At 43.8% G+C, this 21,419-nt stretch overlaps 1 long non-coding RNA gene across 1 annotated transcript; it reads right to left on the reverse strand.

Annotated features, from left to right (window-relative positions):
* Positions 1-989: 989 nt before the first annotated feature.
* LOC120750689 (uncharacterized) lies at positions 990-21,054 on the reverse strand. The gene is made up of 3 exons (XR_005700103.1): positions 20,949-21,054; positions 4,120-4,204; positions 990-1,119 (listed from the first exon to the last, which is right to left on the reverse strand). It is a non-coding gene; the product is annotated as an uncharacterized LOC120750689 (long non-coding RNA).
* Positions 21,055-21,419: the final 365 nt, after the last annotated feature.

A 21,419-nucleotide genomic window follows, 5' to 3' on the forward strand; every position in this document is an offset into this window, starting at 1 on the left:
TTTTGCCCTTTTGCACCATATTAATGTCATTGCTGTGCATTCTATCGTGCACAATTTTCTCACAGCACTAAAGGTCCTCCCTGATGCCTTCTGCTTCATATTTATGCATTTGCTTTGGATATTACTTTATGCTTCTCGGTTCTAACTTCTGAACTAACCATGTCTACCCCACCTACACTCTGCTCTGCAGCAGCTTTAGACACTCCTATAATGTACTATCACTGAGGACAGCTTTTCTTTCAGCAGTCTCATTGCACTTTTTTCCCACTTACGAATCTAACACTAATTATTTCAGGTTTAAGATTGCATACTCGCATGAGTCAGCCATTTTCTGCACAGTTTGGCAGCATACCAATTTATTGTTTCTCCAGCTTCTCGATTATACAACTGTGGGGAGGATACCTTCCCTATGTGTCATTTTTCTGAGGACTGGAAATGCTTCTGAGACATTTCTAGGATTTTTCATGGAGTTCTTCCAGTCTGCAGTTGGTTTACATCCAGATAGTGCAGAAACACATGGGAGTTATAACCCAGTACAGCTAACAGCAGGAATGGGCTTCTTTTTTCTTCCTGTTTACCAGGTCCCACAGCAACGGGTTGGTTACCCCTTGTCACTCTAAGGAAAGGCTAGCAGAGCTACTGCCAATACTTCCTCTTTTATTTTCTGCAGCTTTGGGGCAAGAACTTGCTATGAGCCCGTGATGTCTTCTCTGTACTTCTGGGTTTTGGGGAAGTGTAGTGTTGCCTCTTTTTTCCAGTCTTCACAGCTGTCTGTGGTATATGGCTGCCTTGTCTCTTTTGTCACAGTATCCAATGTCTGCTCTGGCACTGAATACGAACCTGAGGCAGAACCAGGGAGCCAGTGCTGGTTGATGGTTCTTATCTTCTTTATCTTACCTTTACCTCCTGCTCTGGGAGTGCTTTGATGGCAAGGAGCTCTCCTGTTTTCCAGCAGAGCTACCTTCTCTTCTGGAGCTCACACAGCTGGTCCCAAAAGGAAACTGCCAGGTCTTCCTTTGTTGTGCCAGGACAGACTCTAAGTAGTCAGCTAGGGAAGGACTATTATAATGGAGACTGAGGATTTTGTACAGGAGTCAAAGCAAGAGATGGCTGTGCAGCCTGAAAGATGATCAGAAGGTAAAATGACAAAGGCTGGATTTCTAAAGACATTATACTGCCAATTAAAAGTCTGAAATCTTCCTGGCTTGCCCTGCCCCAGAAATTCAGATCAAATCATTCACTGAGCTGTTCCCACAAAAGGAACTGGAAATTCAATAGGTCAGATTGTCAGCTAGAATAAGGCCACTGACTCCAGGGGAAATACTCCTCTTTCTGTCATCAGAGAACCTGGCCCCATGACCACGAGCTTCAGATTTTCCTCATGGCTGTTTCCTTGGGGCTTACATCATCACCCTGCACAAGGAGAGTTCAAGGTGACAGTGAAGAAGGATTTTCAAAGAAGCAAAACAAGAGACCCAAAAAAAGCTCAAGTTCATGCTGTGCATCCAAAATACCACCTGGTTTAGTAGATGTGTGGATCAGTATCTTCCTCAGGTTCCATGTGATTAGTGCCATAGCCCAGTGCTGAGTCCTTCAACCCAGGACCAGAAATGGTGGAGGCCAAGGACCCACAGAGCAGCTGTGCTATGACTTTGCTTCTTGCCAGACCCATCCCATTTCTGATACTTGTGGCATTGGAGTACAGATAAGGAATGCCTTAAAAGCGTTAGCTTCCCTTACTGTTGTCGCCTAACCTGCTGTTCATTAATACAGAAGAAATATCTTTTATATCAGTTGTACAGTAAGAACCCAAATTATAAAATAACATGTAAGATTTCTAGGATGAGCAAGGCCAATGAAAACAAGTTTTAACAATTCTGCCTGAAATTTCCAAAGCATGACATTCACTCCCAGGCAGAAATCCTGCAGACATTTGTGCGTATCAATTAAGAGGTGCTAAGTCACTTCTTCAGCCTCATAAGGCTGCTCCATCAGTGAGATCCAGCTAAAAATCAGGAAGAAGAATATCAGTGCTGCTATGAAGAAGTACGGTCATTAGCTAACACACCTTTTCTTGCGAAGGCATGAGTTCAGTAATTTACTGGTTCTTTCCCATTACTGACTACCGTGACCTTATATGCTGTATATCATATTAACAAAAGAAGAGCTTTGGTGTTATCCCTCCCTGTCCTCTCCTGTCACCACAAACCTTTTATGTGAGGACTGAAAATCTAAACTGTTTGTTTCAAAATTGTCAGAACAGCAGGGGTAAGAACTCTTTTAAATGAGATACTAATTATTAATGTGAATGCTTTCCAAATCCATCTTCTACTAACTATCTCAGTGGAATGATTCAGTTGAACATTGCTCAGTGAGAAGATCCATTTCTCATACTTCTTTAATTTTTTATCCATTTGTAAAGTTTCCCAAGACCTAGCCAGCAATAAGACAGCAAAGAAATTGCCCAAGGCATCCTCTTAAAGAAGCATTATGGGCTGGGTTTTGTTCTGCCACAGATTAGTCTAAATTGGTAGTTATTCCATGATGTCAGTGAAACTGAACTGCCAAAATGCAGAGGCGAATCTGGCCCCATGATCTAATTCCATGATGAAATTGCTCGTGTAAATAAATGACTGCTGCTGTTCAGTTCTTTCCCCCCTACCCCCCACCTCCTAAGTGCTCTAATGAATAATGAGTTTTATGAATAAGCTTTAATGAATGACTGACTGCATTTTAACGGCCCAACTAATAAGATTGTAAGTTAGAACACTTTCCTTCACACTTTCCTCTGCTGCCCTCCTTTGCATCCCTGAACAAGAGAATTGCCCTTTTAAACCACCTGTCAATCACACACACAATTACGACATCCCAAAAGGTGTTATCAAACAGCAAAAGTGGCCAGTTTTTAATTCCAGGAAAGACATCCCACATTTGTTTTAAACATCTAACTCAGGTTTCAAAATGCAAGTGCTGAAACAGAACAAACCTCTAAGCATTTATTCCTTCCTTCCCTCCACCCCCCAAGATTAAAAACCATTCATTTCAATCAAGTCATTCAGAGGAAGGCTGTAAAATGAATTACATAATTAGACACTTAATATACTGCGCAGGGAATTTTAATTTCAGATGAAAATCAGGGAGGCTTTTCGAAAGCTCTTCACTGAGGAAAAAAAAAAATAGTGGTATTTGAAGACAGCTAATGCTTTTCACTTTAGTGCTACTTTTTGTCTAAGTTCTCTAATACTCTCAGCATTACTGAATAAATCTTCTTGAGTTCCATCAGAAAGGGCAAATATACCCTTAGAGGGGGAAGAAGTCAGGAAGACAGTGAGACTAAGGACCTAGTTATGCCAGGTTACAATGCAATCACAAAGAATGAAGTGACTGCTTTCTCTGGCTGAATCCTATGGGAACCAGTTTGGGGACAATTTTCAGAAATGTCTTCCAAGAGGCTGAAGCACAAAAGTCAAAAATGAAGGTACCTCCAAATGGGTCTGTACTTCTGAAAACATTCAGATACCCAAAGTCATATGAATAATATGTATCTGATCCAGAAACAGTTTTAACCAAACACCTGCTGACCAACACAGTGGGATTTTACGGCTGCAGCCTAAATATTAATCAAAATTTAAAAAAACCAACCAAACAACCAGCCACTCCACAGAAGAGCTAGAACGTAATTGGATAGTTTGCTATCTGATGAACTTCACTGTCTCTGTAACCAGTCCATCCTGTTCAATCCTGTTGGCTACTCAGTTCTGTCCTGCTTGTATTGACACATTCTGCAGGCTGTTAGCCACATTACTGAGTCAGGCAACACCAGAAGATGACCCACTAGCCTCTCAGATTAAACAAGAAACACTAAACAAGAGATAATAGTCAAAGGGGAGGGAATGGGAACAAGTCAACATTACTCAAGGGTTAGAAAGATGTTCCAAAATGTAATCTGTGTTCATTACCTTGAGTAAATATACAGTCAACCTCCATTTGCACAAGCCTTAATCACATGAAGTAATAATTTCAGGGGGAAAAAACCACATTCCACCAGTATGGAATTTGTGCAATGAAATACTATTCCCCACATGCGCCCCTCCCAGACTTGGGAGCAAATTCATTTACCTGCGTTACTTTCACTTCTCACTGATAACTTTCAGATCCATCTGCCCATACCACAGGGAATGCAGCAAGAAGTACAATGGTTCTGCTGTGGGGGGAAAAAAAAAGTCCCAAGTAAACGTGGAGACAGAAGGAAAGGTTAAAAAACTCATGATTAAAGTATTGAAATCCTCTGGCATTGATCTACATCCCAGATTACCTCAATTTTACTACACTCTTTCTTTTTTTGTTTTGTTTTGCACTTTTTGTGAAAGTCAAAACTGTATTAAAAGTACACTTAGCAGTAAAAGTCCATAGTATTTATATTCTTTTTTTATTTGGATTTTTTTTTCAAGTATTGAACTAAACTTTGTAAACCTGATTTGCTCTTTGGGTTGCGTGTGAGAATTCTTTTTCTTATTTTGTTTTGAGAGGGGGGCTGAGGAGGAACCTCCTGATCCTAATAGAAACCTTTGAGGGTTCCCTCATACCACATCCTGCCAATCCCATGCACTTTACTAGATGCATAATTCAAGTCACTGCAACATTATTCTCAGCTTAGGCTGGCATTCGTCACTGATGGTGGAAAAATCAAAAACGAACCTGCCCAAGAAATCAGAAGAAAACCATTATGGAGATTTGTAGCATCTAAACACTAAAAGGTTGTGGGGCTGTTTTCCTGAGGAATTCTTCTTGTTGAACAGGAGGAGCACAAAATCTTCTATCACAACTGGCACACATAAAGATGTGCACCAAAATCTTGGCTCTTTCTTCCATGTCTCATAGGCAGTTAGAAACAACAGGGTTGTTAGTCCTTTGGGCAAGAGGTATGGGCCTTGCAAGACCGCTGGAAGTCCCTTCCCAGAACACTTGTCAAGGAGCTTAGGCCAGCAGCTTAGAGTCACATGCCATTCTTTCACTTTGATTGCTACAGAGGACTGATTGGGAAAGAGAAGGGATCTGTCCTGTTTTTCCAGTATTCCAGCTCCCAGCCTCTTGGGGACCTGACACTGAGGCAAGAGCCATTGCTCTGATCCTTTGTGTCACCAGGTTGCTGGCTCTGGATCCTGGCACCCTGCTAACCTCTGGAGCCCCACCGACTCTCACCTGGCAGCTCTGCAGTACAGTCCTCAGATGTTAAGCTCCAGACCTCACAGTGAAACGCAAATGTTTCATTTTTAGATGTTTTTGAAGGTCCCCTCACAACACCTCTGGCTTCATATAATGCTCAACAAAACAACAGCAAAGGCCTACAGATAGTTAAGTCATCTCAGGGCACAGTTAGGTTGAACAAAACCACCAAAAATCATATTTTCCAGCCTGAGTCAACACAGAGCCTGGCATTGCACCCTAACAGCCAGCATATCTGGAAGCAAATGAAGGACCCATCACTGACGCCTGGCAATTTTGGAAGTATAATATCATAAAAACTTATTAAAATCCATCTCAGAGTGTCTTGCTTCTACACAGCACTTTTTGTCCCCTTTAATTTTTTTTATGTTTTCAGCTGCAGGAAACACCCCTCTGCCCTTGGAACTAGAGGAACTGTGTCACAGAGATCAGGGTCCCTTTAAAGTTCATGTGGTTACAACATTGCTGTCCCACTTCTATCACAAACAGTGTCACTGCACATCTGGTCTGGCTGTGCCTGTTTTCTGCATGCCCTTTCCTGCCTAGGGATCACCTTGAGCAGATGTCACCCTCCATCCAGCGGCTGGTGAGCAGCCATGGTGGCACCGATCCAATGAAGGAAACTGATGAGCCATCATGTTTCCCCATCCAATGCCAGCAGGGCCCTGGCTTGATTGCCCTCTTTAAAATGCTGCTTCCAGATGGAAATTCCCACTTGGAGAAAACTCTCTAAAATGCACATACCCATAGGACATTACTGCCTAAAAACAAGAAGAGGAGTCTGTTTATGTCTCTAAAGCCTGCGTCCCCACTAATCTGACTCCAGGCCTCGTTATTCCTGTTGTGCTCACTGCAATAGTTCACACTGTCAGCAGGAGGATGTATCAGGGCTGTCAAGCACTGACTGACTCAGCACAGTCAGAGCTTAAGAATTCCCTGAGGATGGATGGACAGAAGTCGGCATGGAGGACAGAGACACCAATGTTCAGCTCAAAATGGCAGCATGGGGAAGCTCTCCTACAAAACACAAAACAGCAGCAGGCCAATTCAAACTCTTTTTCCCAGCTACAACCTTTCTCTCCTTCTAGACAAAGATTAGAAGCTGTTTCAGTCTGACTGGTGTTTAATACTCCCTGGCCCACTGTATGAGATGCAAGAGACATGCACGATGGCAACATGAAGGTTCAATGTGCTGCTTTCCCACAGTACTGAGTCTTGAACTACAGACCATGCTTTCCACATTTGCACCATATTTTCTGAGTGGGTCAGACCCACAGACCTCCTCTGCTCCCCTTCACACTACAGACCTGCAACAACGTCCTAATGTTCCTGCTGAAGAAGCCAACAAATAAAAAAACTCTTCTTGTGGCATATCTTCTACAATAAAACACTTCTCATAATGGCAGGTGTAGAGAAAAGATGTAGAGAGGGTGGATGAGGTTCTTGGAGCACTGCTTAGCTGTGAGGACATTATTTCTGCATATGTTCCAGAGCTGCCATTTCAAAGATGATGCTTTGAGTGGGATTTGTCTCACTCTGCTTTAGATATCTACATCTGAGCAAGTCACCTTTCATATTCAATGCAGATAAAGAGGCATGTCTGGGGTGTGAATCATCTGATTTACTTTATACATCTCCTTTAGACTAAAATGAATCACACTCCAGAAGTGCTTATTTTTCTCTATTGCCTATAAAGGGAATCAAGATGAATACTCAGATAGTGACACCTACATTTGGTCAGATGACTCTTACCCTGCACCTGCTGAGACACATCTTCAGGTAACATGCTCCACACAGGCAATCATTACTCTCACTCACCCATGCCAAAACCTATGATCAAGACAGCAGTTCACTCAAGATCCCACTCCAAAATCTGCTACATATCGAAAGCCAGTACAGGGATCTGAACATAAGTCTTTCCTACAGAAATTAATGGGGGAAATAAGAGGGAAATGTATTACTGTATTGAAGGAAGCCCCAGAATGGAAGGGTAGAATTGGAGCAACATGCCTGGAAGGAATTACCATTATTGGCATAGAAGATGGGAGCCCACCAAAGACACTTAGTCCAGGGTGGGGTCTGGGGAACATGATCATTTCCACTGGCAACTGCAACAGCAGGAATCACAGATTTTAAAAAGAGAAGTTATCAGCTATTAGTAGCTTCTGAATTTTTCACAAAAACCAAGAGAAAGGGAAAAGGAAGTGGACAACACCCGCGTTCATGCCTACAGGGCTCTGTGAAGGCAGGTATAGTTAAGACTGATTCCCACTGCACTCACAACACTGAAGACCTGATGAGCACAGAGCTCAGAGAAGTGGCAGCTCTCCTGTTGGCATAGCCTTCCACTTACATGAGAGTGGCCATGCCAACCAGTGATCCCTACAGCAGGTATCCACCGCCTGTATCCCTACAGCAGATATCCACTTCTGTCCATAGCCATCGGCAGCCTGTGAATTTCTCTGAAGTCCTGGTTGACTTATACCCATTCTACATTTGTATTATATTCTTACTTACCTTCTTTTATTACCTTATTTTATTCCTATCATCAGCCACATGCTGCCTGTGTTTATTGTGGGCAAGCTGGTTGGAAGATTTCATTGAGAACCAGCTCGTCTCATGACCATGATACCGTCTCACGACCATACCCGGCTCATAATGTGGCTTTTCAGTGAAACCAATCAGAAACATTGCCTTGCTTGACAGAGCACTCATTACCCACAGTACTGTTTCCTTGACCCATCAGGGCAAGTTCATAGACATCCTATCTGGGTGTACTCAAGGTCCAGAAATCTCCCTGTCTCTTGTCCTGTTCACATCCATGCCTTCAAGAGCACTCACTCGCTGTCAGAGGCGTCCAAAAATACAGCATGCACTTCTCACATGAGGCACGTACTAGCCAGAAATAACCGGTGTTTCCACTCAGCGTGGCTATCTGCCCTTTGGTCTCCCAAGCATTCACTATACCCACATTCTGCAGCTACGCAAGGAAACATTCATTTGCTCCTTGTCCTGGCCCAAGTCTCCAGCAAGAGATTTCCTAAGTCAGGGCATGGGAGGACAAGCTGGGTTTCTGCAACTGACACATGGAGTCATAGCACTGTGAATATCCATTAGCACAGACCTATGAAATGTCCAGGACAAATATGAATTTTGGACAAGCACAAACAAAGCAGATTTTTATAATATGGATAAAGTGTTGAAAGATTCTTTTATTTTCATAAAGACAATTCAAAACATCTGGAATCTCAAATAAGTCTCTGTACACAGTGTTTTAACCCAAGCTCCCTGATATTTATGGAATTTCCTGCACTGCACTCTGAGCAGAGCTGACTGGCTGAGGTGAACCAGGCTTCTTTCCTGTGTTAGGAGAAACAGCTGAACACAGAGCACCTGCTTTGGGTGGACAAACACAGTTAGCTGACAAGCCATTTTTTAATGAGTCTATTTGGCTGAGTATCCATCCCAAAACCAGGCCTGAGTTTCTAAATACTCTGGCATCACAAAAGGACATGTGATACCCTTCTTTCACAACTCCTCCTCTGCTACCATAGCATCTGTCACCCTCTCCATGCATCTGATGAGTTGACTCACCTGTAGGTGACTCATTTCAAACTCTGAAAACAAAAGGCTCAGTGCTGGGTCTTTAAGACATGCTAGTTGTCGCCAGTGCTATCTTTCCGTAACAGAGGAAGACAAGTGAAGCCAAAGCAACTATGTCCTTCAGACTGCAACCTGAGGACCTGTGCTTACCATCAGAAACCCACGCTTTCCTAACTCAGTATTTCCTCGAGCTGCCACTGACTTTCTCTGCTTACCACAGCAGGAAATTGCACCATATGACACCTGCACAGAATACTGAGCATTTGGCTTAAAAAGCACAAAGTCATGGGGAAACAATGATTAACTGTAAATCACCATGGAATCCAGTCCCCAGGGGAATACCTGCAGACAGCCTAGCAAATTGGTATGGATGTACATTAGCTTGCCAGACTGCATCCAGGGCTCATTTAATGGAGTATTGCAGCAGCACAAACAGAGGCAAGATACTGCCTAGTCCTCCAGCAACCAGTTTCAGTGATCTGTTTCAGAATATCACGGATCAAAACTACTCCTATTAAGCTGGCATGCCTAATGAGGCAAAAGAACATCATGTGTCAAATCTGTGCCAGCCTCAGAGGATTTCTTGCTTCAGACAGATTTAAAAGCTGGTCAGCACAGCATCTGAAGGTTTTCATCCTGGCATCAAGCATGGGAAGAGGACATAAAAAGTTGAACTTATCTGGGGGTTTGTAGGTCATTACCAGTGCCATGAGGGTACTTCTGCATTCACTGAGGTCAATGGCAAGGCTCTGGCTGCATCTTTGGGTGCATAGGCAGGGAGCATTGAACTGCACCCAGAAACAGGGGGGAAGTACTATTGGAAAGCCGACAGGAAGTGCAGGGCTCAAGGGCAAGCTGGCAGCCACCTCTTTCAGCTGCAGCTACTTGGTGACTGTAAGCAGTACTCTTGAGTGACAGATGTCTTAGGGATTCAGGTATCACTGGAATTATCAAAGCCTAGCTCTTGGTGGTACAAAAGACCTCAACTTGCAGCTTTCTGGGACTAGGAGAAAGTTAATTCATAGAACCATAAAAATTCAAACCTGCTCAAGAGCTGACCTTCATTCAATAATCTTTTTGAATAATGACAAGCAGTCAGGATGGATCAATTGTGTTTTCAAGGCTCTGTTTCTAAAGGTTTTGCTATGAATTTAACTTTACCTCAGAAAACACCCTTTACAGCAGACAGGAGCCTTGTGTTATATATAGAAATATGTGATAGTAATAGACACAAAGGAGCCACAGGGCTGACAGTAGGAAGGGTCAGGGCTTTGAAGTCAGATTCAGGGCTCATTTCACTTGGTAAGAAATCTGGGGTTCGTAGCAGGTAAATGGAGGTAAGGAGGCAATCCTTGGAGGGGTGAATTACAAGTTCTCTCAGAGAAGGAAACTTTTCCCTTCCCTTTGCCCTCCCCATAGTGATGATCCTGCTATGGGGGCTTCTCCTGCCTCAGCCTCTTGTCCCTGCAGCACAAAGGCAACCTCTCTCAAGAAGGCAACCACAGTCCTGTCTCTGCAGCAGCCAAGAGGCAAAAGCAGCTATAGCTGGGATCAGTTCTGCTTCTGGCATCTGTGTTCAGGCCCAGCTGCTCAGCTGAGGCCTTGCTCCTGCCTCTTGCCGGGCTGGTAACCTCCAGCCAAACACCCTTGGGTTTGTACATCAGTACTCTCCACCTGCCTCCAGCACATGACCCTGTCCCAGTTTCGGATCGCCCTCGTGAGTCACATTTTTCCTACCTCCCTCTTCCAGCTCTCCCAGAAGGGTGGCAGCATGGGGCCAAGAGTAGGACCCATCACTATCTGGCTCCAACCCAATGAGCACCAGGCTCTGTGAGGGAAGCTGGTGTGCAGAGCAAGCAGCTGAGCTTGGTTATCTCTGTGTGGGATTCAGGTGTCACCAGGTTAAGGGGAAAGCCAGTTCTGCCGGCACTCCGAGACAGTGGAAGGCACGGTCGCTCCTCCCTAGGGATGCTGCTGTAGTGGGTACTCCATGTTCACCCGCTGAACTGAGTCACTCCTCACCCGTCTGTCAAGGGTACAGCCGGCCACGAGAACTGGAGACAAGGGCAGTGGCCAAGTGTAAGGACAAACAGGCCCAGGGCTCAGGCAAGAGCATCAGTTCCCTCACAAGTGTCTGTGCACGGGCGAGTGCGCACGCCTCACCCGAAGGGCTCAGTACCTTCCTGGCCGCTCACACAGGCTGTGGGGTCGGCCTGCTCGGGGATCTCCCTGCTCCCGGCTGCAGGCCTTCCCGCTCCCCGGCTCCTTCCCTTCCTCCGCCCCGCGCCGGCTCGCCGTGGGGGGCTGCGCAGGAGACGAGTTCCAGCGCCGGGGTCAAATTCCTCCAGCAAGGGATCTGGAAATCCTTCAGTACTGGCTAAAGACTGCAGACTCACAGAGCTCTCTGTCCCCTTGGCAGAACTGAGTTTCAACCAGCAGAGTAAAAGGTTTTCTGCTCGGTCGGTGGTTTGCGTGAAATGCATACAACAGTGATAAATTATCGTGAGCGCTTTGTAGTGCTCCTTGACCGAAATTAAGTTACTCACGAAGTGATTTCTTAGAATTATTTCTTTGCTCTCTCTTCCCGAACTATTAAACTACAAGTCTGTGATTAATTACCACAGCAAACTTTAAACTGTCACCTAAGAACAAAAGGTCTTTTTGATAGCGGATGTTTACTTTCAGCTGAAAGGGCACACGCTCAAATATTGTTCAGTGTATCTTACTTGCATTTTAATTCTTCGAGTTGAAAATATCATTTGGCTGCACGGAGAAGCAGAAAGGTGAAAATGCCACCGGATAAAACCTCAGACTTTTTCCTCACAATTGGCACTTACAAATGTCTTCCGGAAGCTAGAGGTCACTGCGCACACAGTCCCACAGCTTTCGGGCATTAACCTGAAGTTATTGTGTGGAACTGGAATTCCTGCAGCAAGGTCAGATAGTTTATCCCAAATGTTAGCAAATTCCAACAATTGATCTAACGCAGATGCTTTCACTCCCTCCTAGGGGATGCTCCGCAGGCGGAGGAGTGGTTTTGAACCAAGGCTGCTGCTTCCTCGGTGCATCCGAACGGCAATCCCGCTGCAGACGGGCTTTGTGCTTCACCCAGATCTGACTGTAACTGCTGTGACCCTCCCCCAAAAGGTATTAAGCCTCATCTACATAGATATATAATTTTTTAATACATAGGGCAGCAGGAGACACTAGCTACGCTGTCACCTAAGTGTTTCTGGAAGAGGAAAAAGAGCTATTCAGCATTAAAGATTCAGGAATGTCTGTTGACGTATTAAGGAAACAACCTCGGGGGACAGCTGACACGGCTCCAAGAAGCATTACCAAGGGAACAGTGACGCAAATGTCTTCCATTTTTACAGGCTGGCAGCTCGCCAGGTTCCCTCGCCTGATGGCTGATGTAATGCTAATCCCTATCTGGGTTAGCGCTCGGATATCAACCACAGCAGCTCACTGTGCTGCAATCAATATAGCACAACTTTTTATAGAAGAGCGTATAAAAAAAATTCTGCTCTAATCTACTAGGAATATGTACAGTAGAGTAATGGCAGGGGAAATTTAATGGCTAGCCTGGAGCTCACCCAGCGTGTGCTTTTGCAAGCGTGCACGTGTGTGCGCAGGCTTGTACACAAACCCATCTACACCTCAAATAATGGCAAGTCCAGGCGAGGGCCACACATTGAGAAAGGGCTGGCTGTTCATCACGTACAAGAAGGGCCTTCCAATTCCTTTATTAAGTGATGTGTTGGCAGAGGAAAACAAGCAAAATGGGACTGGAAAATAAAATGGGTTATCAGTCATAGCATGGAATATAATGGATGTTTCTGTTTTAATGACAACATTTTGGAGTTCAGTGAGTACCAGAGGGCTCTGTGGGGATTAAGGAAGCCTTACAGGGCACCTCTACAGGGCAGACAGCACTGAGTCAGAGTGAAGGATGCACGGTGGGTCAGTAGCTGTCAAAACCCACTAGCCCTGCAGTCAGTGTGTAAATTCCTTCATAGTGCCACCAACACCAGCACCTTAAGACAAGAAATGAGCGGGAAAGGAGTCCAGAGATACTGAATTACCATGCAATTATCTGAGGAGCAATTTGGCTTCCTCATAGAAGAAGGATTTTGAAATCCAGAGTAATTTCCAGTTATTATAGTCCTGGCTTTATACCATCTACCATGGAAAACCTTTCCACTGCTTGACTGCACATAAACCACTCAAGAGCACTGGTTTGCTGTGAGCTGATAGTGCAGCTTCCTGCTTCAGCACTCAGTTTCCTGTAAGGGATAATCCCCTGTCAGTTTATTTCACAGGATACTGCTGTCAGAACTGTGAAAGTACCTAAGGGCGTTCTTGTCCCAGATAAAATTTTAAGATAAAATCCATTTGTAACAAAGTAGATTAATTCCAGCCTTATCCTATGTTTAACTAGTGTGATGAGGAATTATGCAGGGCAATACATTGTTTCCTTCTATTCCCCCTTTATCAGGTAATATTTAAGGGAAAATTTCGGAAGACACTACTTAAAAATAGAAGCCGATATTCCAGTAATATTATTGGTCCTTGGGTTAACTCCTGGCAGTTTTGAGAAGAATATTAAGAACGTCATTCAGGGTTCCCAAAGAGGGTCAGCTTCACAGAACAGCCCAAAAGCTGGGTTGGTACTTTGGGAAAATCCAGTTACGTGCTCTGTGGAGATTAAAAAGGCAATACTCTCAACCACATCTTTCCCCAGGCCACTCTCAAGGCAATCTTTCTACAGCAGCTGGTGTTGACTGGACTGAGTAACTGACCCTACCTTTCACTGCAGCAAAAATGAAGGAAATCCATGTCCATTCATGTTAGGCCATACCTACTCAAGCAGCACATGGCACAAAGCTCCCCTGAGATGCTCACCAGCACCCACCTGCAACCTCACACATTCGTCAGGCGTTCCCTGGTGTTTCTGCCTCTCTTTTGCCAGGAGCTGCCAGGGCACAGTGCTGTTTGTGGCCATCCCTCCCTCCTCTGCTCTTCATTCCCCACCAGCAGAGTCCTGGAGACTGCTGCAGTAGCTTCAGAAAGGGCTGATTGTGGGGGTGACATGGGGGCGGTGGTCTGCAAGAGAATTTTCTGGATCCCTCCAGCAGGTAGAAAGGCTCAAGGAGTGAAACAGGGAAGAAGAATGAGACAGGAACTACAAAAAAAAAAAAAAAAAAAAAAAAAAAAAAAAAAAAAAAAAAAAAAAAAAAAAGAGGACAGCATTTGGCTTCTTAACTTCTTCCTTCATTTCTACACCTTTGGTCACCAGAAGCCATTGCCCTCTTCCATCCACCCATACTGCTCAGTGCTTCCTGGCCCAACACTGGCTCCTCTGCTTTAGTTCCCAAAATACACGCTAAGCAAATGGATAGTCTCATTACAACAGCCTCATAAAACAGTTGAGAGCATAAATATAATTGTATTACCCTCTCTTTGATTTGTGAAGAGGTAAAATGATCACCAAAGAACTCTGTTTTCCAGCAAAGGATTTAGCTGAGGTCGCTCACGTGTCAGTACGGGAGGAGAAAGCGTATTTCCCTTTCAAAGAAAAAGCAAGAAAGAGTCAAATAGCTCACACAAAGATACATTTCAACACACTTTATACATGTCAGTGCTCCAGACATGCCCTCCCTTTGCAGCACATACACCTGTAACAAGGAGGGAACTATAAGCCCAATCGTCCTCGCGGACAAAGATGACTTCATGGGATTATGATGCAATACCAATGTGAAAGGAGTCCTTCTTATGCAATCTATAGGACATTGGTACATTTTTTAACATATGTGTTTATGTTTCCTTAATATTTGATTAAATTCTTAAGAAAAACACATTCTAAAAATTGTGATGTAAATACAGTTTGTTGTGCTTGAATTCTGAATTAAAAACAGTCTCCATTATTTTTTCCACATGCTCATACTATGTTATATTAAAAGCATACTCTGCCCTTACAGACATGTTGTGTGCTTTAAAAATACTTTGCACAGTTGGAAACATCCCAGTGCCAGCAAATGCAATGTGGAGAACCTCCTCTGTAGCAAATGACCATGTAGCACACTGACCATGGGAAGTGATCTCCAGATCATGCATGAAGAACTTGTTCTGTATCTCCATGCTGCACAGGAAGGCTCCTCAGCGTCCAGCACTGCTGAGTGGAGCACTCACCTCTCTGGAGGACACAAACCTGACTGAGAAGACTCCAGACAAGTTAATAGTCTGGTCTAGGTGGCATATGTATTCTTGAATTTTAAACTACAAGATACATATCAGTTAGCACCAGTACCCTGCAAGGTTCATTGCCTTCCCAGCTTCTCTCATACTTTTGGTGGGGTCCAGTGGTCTCTGACAATCCAATTAATGTGACTCAGGCATTATCACACAAACTTGCTTACTCTAAACACTCCACTTCATTGCAGAACTCCTAGAAATAGTCAGAGACTGAAAAGATCATTCTATTATTTTGCTTTTATATGTTAATGCAAGGCTGATATTTGTAATCCCTAGTGATCAATTAGTAAAACTAGGTGTATTTCAGGGCAAAATCCTTCAACAAAATTCATAGGAATGAGAGAAGTTCATAGTTTCATTCTCAGAGAGAACATGGTTCTGTGTTTTCAGTGTAAGAATCATTCTTATCCAGGCCAGCAGCATCTGGGGATTTCCACATTTTTCCTATGTATAAACAAAATAAACTTGGGGTGTGGATCAGTCTCAAGTTCCAAAACCTCTGATTCCCTTCCAAAATGAAGGCCATGTCAGGTGCAAAACTGACTCCAGTTCCCAACTGGAATAATATATCCTCTGTGTGCAGAGCTGGAGTCAGTGTGTTTGTGGATGGATTTGTGTCCATTCCACATTAATGGCAGGGTCAGAAGGAAAATATTAGTGAACAAGTGCATTTTAAGCACCTTCCCTTTATGATGTGCCATCCTACGCCACATCAATATACATTGGCAGCAAGTGAGAGATACAAGCCGGCTCTTAGGCTTTAATACCCGATGGCATCTTGATGTGATAAAAACATGGTTGAACAATACGCAGGAAATACTGCTAATGGAAGTAGACATTTAGAAAAGAAAAAGCAAGCATTTCTTTGCCTGAGAAACACTGAAATGGAGCATTCTTTCCTGAATTCATGGAAATACATTTCCTTTATTCTTGTTAGCAACTCTGTGGCAATTGGTGTTAATTTTCCTCCTGGTTTTCATGTTACAGTATCTTTTATGATATGGTTCCCTGTCTAAGGCACACACTGGTCAGGGGCAAGGCTGAGATCTGTGAACTCTCCTAGCAGCCCTGTGAAAAGCAGGACTTGTGCTCCCATTCAGGTGATGACCACAGAACACAAAAATTCTATTCCTAAAGGTAGAGGAGAATCTGCTTTAGCCCAGAGCACAGGAGCCTGGGTTTCCTTTCATACTCCTGCACAAGCATATCTAGAAAGGGACTTGCCTGTTCTGTTGTAACAGGTGTCACAAAATTAGATGAACAATAACCTTGGTCTTAACAGCAGGACATGCCTTTGAGGATGCATTTCTTAGTGGCAAGACACCCACCAAAGGTGAACATTTGGCCTTATGCCTTAAAGTGGGTTTGGCCTTATGTCACCCAAAAAACTGAGCTGAGACCTGGCCAGGTGAATATTGCCCAGTGGTAAGATTGAGGAGGCCAAAGAGAATGACACTTCTTTATCCTACCCATTAGGCACTCATGCTCTGTCCGGCTGCGTGCCACCTCACCACTGAGTCTCTGACCATCAGAGGAGCCGTGCTCGGATCTGAGTAGCTGGAATCACTTCACCCCCGGGTCATTACGATATTCAATTATGGCTCTGTACTTAAGTGACACAATAGCTACGGGAATTGAAAGCACAAGAACTCCTAACCTCTGATCCCAACTCTACAACAGAATCCCTCGCTGGCTTTAGGCAAGGTACTTAACATCTCAGCCTCGGTTTTCCCATTTGCAGAAGGGGGCTAATAATACTCAGCTACCTACTCCACAGGGAAGTCCTGAGGATTCATTACTTATTGTAAAGTGGCTAAAAGATGAAAACCTGCATGTAAGAGCCAAGCGTTATTACAGTTACCAGGTTTAGCTTCAATTTTTGAGATTTGCTTTCCTCTTTGAAATGAGAAAAAGTGTTCCTTTTAGTTGATCAAGATTAGTGTTCTGCACTACATTTCCTATAGAAATGGGAAGGCACCCTGGGAATATGAAAGGAAAGGAGAAAAATGTGTCCCTTTGGAACCCAATCTACCTTTCACATCCTCTCAGGAAATTGTTTTGAAAGTGTCCGACATTTGGTGCAATATGCTGCAGTCACAAGGCAAAAATTTTACTCTTTCAAGAATGTTTTATGAGCCTCAGGAATAAATCATCTCTAGCAGGGATAGTGAAGCACAATGCTAAGAATTTGTGATTTTCCTCAGAGGTAAAGAAATTATTCTAAGCTTTTCTCCAATTTGCTCATGAAGCTTTAACAAGAAAATACCGAGGGCCATTCTGGCACATCGCTGGGATATGTACTTCAAGAAAAACCAAGGGGAGTGTTTCAATTGACCAAATTATTTCCTTCAGTCTCAAGTGATTTAAATGTTTGATTTTTAAGCAACAGTTCTGGTATGGCAAACTGCTTTCATGGCAAGGCAGTCAACGTAAGGCTTGGTCAACATCTTTAAACAAACTGGCATAATTGTGTGATGGAAGGCGGGGGGACTGGTCATCCTAACATGAGCTGCTCTGAGACTACAGTCTGCAATAAATGGATGCAGCAAACAAAAGGACCAATTCAGTATTTTTAAATGCTGAGATTATTGGAAACAAAGGAAACAATTTTGTCACCCCAGAAAAAAAAAAGAAAAAAGTCCTTTTATGATTGTTCTGAAAAAGCCCCCTACCATGAATGGTTGCCACTCCTAAGAATTCAAAACATGCAGCTAATGCACATGGCTCTGATTCCAGCTTCATTAATACGAGATTTTGGCACTGCAGGAGCACCTCCCGTGTGTACTGGATCTGTATCTGGCATAAGCACACCAGTATGTTTCTGTTGAATTAGTCAGAGCACACGGTGTGGTGTTTATGCCAGTTTTATGCTGACTGGAGGAAAGACGTTACCTGATTCGGTTCAGCATCTGCCAGAATGTGTCAAACATATCTGAACCAGCATAGTAAGTTTGTGTTTGTTCAGTGCTTGGCTGCACATGGCTATGATGTCCTGGTCCAGCACAGAATGCTTTTTGCTCCAGATTTTTATTTTTTAGACAAAACTGTGATTTAAGACATACAGTGCAGTTACACACCTTGCTTATACTAACTAAGATGTTCTGCCCATTTACTGTAAGGTGTTGTTTAATTACCATATTCATAACAGAGATTATATAATTCCAGAGAAGAAGCTCTCCTTTGATGTTTACTTCCAGGCTTCAGGTTCCTTAGAGAATTCAGGAATTGTCAGATGCTTCCTGAATATAAAACACTTATGTCTCTCTTCAATAAGTAAATGAAAGGCACCAAGTTAACGTGAGCAAAGCATATGAAGAAAAGAAGTATTAGATCAGAAGAGAAATCTACTGTCTGTTTCTGCTTTTCTCACTTCCCATTGACTGGGGACTAGGAACAAGCCACCCAGCACTCTGAGTTGTTCCACTTTCAACAAATATTGGTCAAATCCTGCAGGATCAGAGCCAGCTTTGAGACATGCTGGCAGGAGGATTCTGCTAGGATCCTCCCTTCCTCATCATCCCTCCCAAGCAGAACAGAGTAATTTGCAGCAAAGTGGGTGGGGAGGGTTCAGAAATCTTTGAGCCCCTACAGCTTACTCAGGCGACACAGAGGCCAGCCACATGTACACTGGGGATGTCAGCATCCCAGCTATTTTCTAGAAACAATTCCCTCTAAAGGGAGCAGTCCTTCAGACAAAGCCTTATGACACATCCGGGTGACTTTTAGGCTCTTTTCCTTTTCTTCTAATTACTTAGTCATGGAACCCAGAATAATTAGCCATAAGTGGTCAAAAGAGCCACAGAAACAAAATGCCTCTTGGGACATTGCAACACAATGCTGGACTAATAAAAAAAAAAAAAAAAAAAAAAAAAAAAAAAAAAAAAAAAAAAAAAAAACCACCAAACTTAACCTAAGAACAGTGTGAGGCTCTTTGTTTCACCTGCTTTCTCCTATGTCTCTGTCTTATTATTCCTCCTTCCACCTCTGGCTTTTTTATTTTCTCCACATAATTCTCCCCTGTCTTGGTTTGCATTCCCTCTTCTAAAAAGAATTTTCTTCTCTTGTTCATTATGTCACACCTTTTGTTTACACTACAGTTTTACCTACTTCTCTCATTTTTTTCTCTGGTTGTTTCCATTCATTCCTGGCCATTGTCATCCTCAGTTTCTTTGGCCTCCACTGCTCTTCTCTCCACTTCACTTCTCCCTGTCTGATGTTCTCTCTTCTTTCATATTTGCATCCCTGAGGAAATTAGGTTCTTTCTTGAGACTTGACTCTTACACATTCTTATTCCCCATTCTTGCAGTCCTTCCCTTTCTTTCATTGTGTGTTATTCCCTCACACCCCACTTCCCTGCAAACTTTCTGTACCCTTATCCTTTAGCTACTCGGCAAAATGTCATTGACAAGATATGGATGTCACTACAGCCACAGGAACCACAGCCATGGGAGTGATGTTTACAGAAGCAAGACTGGGCTGAAAAGAAGCTCTGCTTGTGCACAAGCTAACCCATGGAGAGTTTTTAGTTTGGCTTATCAGAGGGTGGGTCAGCAGACAGGAAAATCCCAAGCTTATCTGTTTGTCCTTTGCATAGCTATGCCTGTTTTGTCATTGTTACTAATCCTTCCCCACTTTCCCAAAGAATGTTGTGGGTGCTGCACAGATCAAGGGCTGTTGGTTGTCCCTTGCCTTGTCCCTCTTGGAAGTGGGGAGGGTTACTGTGGCCAAAAGCACGCAGTAGCAGAGCCAGATCCCCTCTTCCACTTATGTTGGTATGCAGCTTGGAGTCGCGTCAGCTCTTTGGATGAGATGTTCTTTCTGTGGCTGGAAATTGCATCAGAAGTTCATCGCAGAGGACAGCTGAGCCACCAGGCAGCAGCCAGCAGTGCCTGTTAGGGTGCTTTGCACTCCCTTCCTGGGCTTCACCCAGGTAGTTCCCTGCTGCACTACCAGCTGATCCACAGGAAAGACAGGCATGAACAAACTGGGTGCTACAGCTGGTCACTGCCGTGTAGAAATAGTGCACAATGCAAGCTGCTGTGATGAATCCTCTCTGCTCATGGCCAGCCTTCACACTAAATTCTCTCTTCACTGTGAAAACGTCTAGAAACTATTTGGACTAACTCCTTCCCAAGGGTACCATCACTAAGTCAACAAAGTTGCAGTATAAATGCATGTGTCCCATTGTTAGGGGTGGGAGAGGCAAAACTGACAGGGGTTTGTCAGGAACACCCACAAAGATCCCTAGACACAAAGCAACCAAGTTTAAAGATCCAAAGGCCAGTGTCTTGCAACAGCCGCAGCCAAGCACAGTCAAGCAACAAACGAACATTTGCTTTCCTGCTTCATATCCTTCCCAGTTCTTTCCTTAAGAAACGTGGAGGATTAATAATTTTGGCCGCAGAGCCTGAGTTCACACAAACACATATGAAACCGGCAAACAATACTCCCATTAAATGCATCGAGAAGTTCAGAGACTGGAACAACTCACCTCCAAGAGCTTCACCCAAGTCCCACAGGAAGGCTACAGTGGAGCCAGAAATAGAACCCAGACCTCCTGACTCCAAGCCCTGGGCCCTAACAAAAACACCAGCTTCCCTCCACCAACCCTCTCTTCATACACTACACTGACCAGACTGGAAAAGGCATTCAAAATAAATAAAACCTGCTTCTCGCGCCAAGTTTTAAAAAACATTTTCTTGTCATGGCTGGTTGTTTTTCTCCTGCTAGACATTAAGCAGTCTCCATGAGTGAGACAGCTCTCCTTTCTTCTCTGGGAAACACAGTTGTCTCCCACATGTTGCACTCAATGTAGCTCAAAGAAATGTTTTAGGAAATTCCCCCTAATTCGGTGAAATTGTTACCTTGGCAGTGGCATGCTGGAAACAGGACTGAAAGATTGCCTTGGAGCTTTTTTTTCGTTTTTCCTTTTTAAAGTGTACAGGAGAGCTCGGACTTCAGACGGGCTGCTGAGGAAAACAGAAACTCATGTTACATAGGAAGGATTTGGCAGGCCTGAACACAGAAATTTCCAGAAGTGTTTGCGTGGCAAGAGCTCTGTGCCAATCCACATTTTTTAGCTATTCTGGCTGCATGCCCAGCCAAAAAGAAAGTCCTGTATCTCTGCACAGTTCACTGGCTTCCCTGAGGAGTTTCCATACTGCATGGCAACATTGGATAATCTCATTTGCGCGCCAGAAAAACTCCTGCTACTTACACTGTTACTAAATACCAGATGTGCTTAATAAAGAGTAAGTGGAGCCAAACCTAGGGTAATCACATAACCTATCATTAACATTTTCTAAAAACAAAAAAATGCCATTGGAACAGCAGAT

This window comes from Hirundo rustica, chromosome 3 (assembly GCF_015227805.2).
Source record: "Hirundo rustica isolate bHirRus1 chromosome 3, bHirRus1.pri.v3, whole genome shotgun sequence".
NCBI lineage: Eukaryota > Metazoa > Chordata > Aves > Passeriformes > Hirundinidae > Hirundo > Hirundo rustica.